The sequence below is a fragment of the Bos indicus x Bos taurus genome, chromosome 28 (genome assembly GCF_003369695.1).
Source record: "Bos indicus x Bos taurus breed Angus x Brahman F1 hybrid chromosome 28, Bos_hybrid_MaternalHap_v2.0, whole genome shotgun sequence".
Taxonomy (NCBI): Eukaryota; Metazoa; Chordata; class Mammalia; order Artiodactyla; family Bovidae; genus Bos; species Bos indicus x Bos taurus.
The window spans coordinates 7,781,126-7,783,217 of record NC_040103.1 but is presented as its reverse complement, the minus strand read 5'-3'; the positions used below and the strand labels follow the sequence as shown (position 1 = coordinate 7,783,217).

At 46.7% G+C, this 2,092-nt stretch overlaps 1 long non-coding RNA gene across 1 annotated transcript; it reads left to right on the top strand.

Annotated features, from left to right (window-relative positions):
* The first annotated feature begins 848 nt into the window (after positions 1–848).
* On the top strand, positions 849–1,540 carry LOC113885538. The gene is made up of 2 exons (XR_003509245.1): positions 849–1,102; positions 1,281–1,540. It is a non-coding gene; the product is annotated as an uncharacterized LOC113885538 (long non-coding RNA).
* The last annotated feature ends 552 nt before the right edge of the window (positions 1,541–2,092 follow it).

The following is a 2,092-nucleotide window of genomic DNA, read 5'->3' as shown; positions in this document are numbered from 1 at the left end:
AGTCCCAGAGGTTACTGGCATTTTAAATGAGTGATTCATGAACAACTAAGCTTTCAAAACCCAAAGAAATGATCTGCCATTGCTTGAATGGAGCCAAGGGTTTCTATCTGGACTGGTTGTGCACACAGGTCTACTTTGCTTACTCAAATATCCAAGCTGGGGATTGGTGGTCCAGTGGTTAAGATGCAGGGGACCTGGGTTTGATCCCTGGTCTGGAAGGATCCCACAGGCTGCAGGGCAACTAAGCCTGTGCACCACAACTTCTGACAACCACTGAGCTGGTGCTCCAGACTCTGCGCTCTGCAACAGGAGAAGCTGCCTCAATGAGAAGCCTGCAAACCAAAACCAAGAGCAGCCCTTGCTCACTGCAACTAGAGAAAGCCTGCACACAGCAGCAAAGATGAATAAATAAATAACCTTAAAGAACCCCCAAATACCCAAGACTGTGGCCAGTCTCCCTCGAAGCCAAGTGGCACCACCTTCCTTGGTGTGTGTCTTGCGTGATGCAGGTGACTTTTCCAGCCATGGCTTTGACACCACTCAGGCTACTTATCACGTATCTTGCTGCAAGCGGAGGCTGACTTGGGTCTTGGTGCCATCTCTCTGCCACTTCCCCCTAGACCCAGAGCTATATTTATTAGCTAGCAGATTAAAAAAAAAAAAAAAAGATAGCCCTTTACGTTTTTAGGGCTTCCCCAGTGGCTCAGTGGTAAAGAATCTGCCTCCAAAGCAGGAAATGCAGGTTTGATCTCTAGGTCGGGAAGATCCCCTGGAGGAGGGCATGTCAACTCACTCCAGCATTCTTGCCTGGAGAATCCCGTGGACAGAATCCTGGTGGGCTACGGTCCATGGGGTCTCAAAGAGTCAGACGTGCCTGAACAACTGAGCACAGAATATACTTTTAAACCCACATCCTCTCCTCCTAGGCTTCAATTTCATAAATGTTGGTTCTTCCAGAGAACTGAACAGGGCCCGCAATCCTGCATGTGCTTTTCAATAATCCCATGACTAGTCAGTGAGGATGGAGCAGTGACCCCGAGATAGAAGACTTCATTTGGCATGACTCATCCTTGGAGACATCCAGCTCTCCTGGCGTGTGTTGGTAAGTGCCTGGTTCTATAAATATTGACAGTTAGAAACCATCCTGAGAGCTGCAAAGCTATGACCTTACTTCGTAGGAAGGTCATGTATGTGAACATGCCCTGTGATTAGGCAACACTCGTTATTTGCTCCGATTTAGTCACTGATAAATATCACGGCACTCTCTCTCTTCCTAATAGTGGCTCCTCTGCTGATGTGTGACTCAGAGTTGATATATTATGGGGTCTGATTCAGCAAGGAAAGTTTGGTCTGCCACAGCAGAGAACAACATCCAAGGCCACTTCGGTTTCCAGGATACTGGTTTCCTAACAAGTGTGGCATTGCCAAGAAGGAAAAGCTCAAAAGGAGTCTCCATATTTGAGAAACTGAAGCGGGTGTGGAGGGATAAAGAGCAGAAGAGTGCTTTTAAAAAAATAAAATTTATTTATTTTAAAAAGTATTTTGGCTCAACTCAAGGCATGTGGGATCTTAGTTCCCCCACCAGGGATCGAACCTGTGCCCCCTGTACTGGAAGCTCAGCGTCTCAACCACTGGACCAGGAGGGAAGTCCCCAGAAGGGTGCTTTTCATCATTGTGAGCCTGTGTGTTAAAAAATGCTTGTCCCTCAGGCACATTTCCAGTGTATTTCACCCACTGGCTCCCCAGGAGGTGACCTCTCTATTCAAGCCAACCCTTTCAGGCTTGTGAGCACTTCCCTCAGAGAAGGGGTGAGGATACCCATGCAGAAACTGGATTTACTTTTTGCTCTCCGTTTCTAATGACTTAAAATTAATGGATCATTACCGATGTTTTCTGAGGGCTTTGGTTGTTTGGTTTCTGAAGTTTTATTCCTGTGAAGGAATTTCCCATTTGAATGCAGTTCAGTTCTTTTGAATGGCCCTTGTTTATTTCCGACATTTTTTCAGGGCCTGTCCTGCCAAAGCGGAGATGAGCTTTTCAATAGGTGGGATTTGAACATGGGCTTTTGGCAGACCAGTATGCGGGCTAAAAG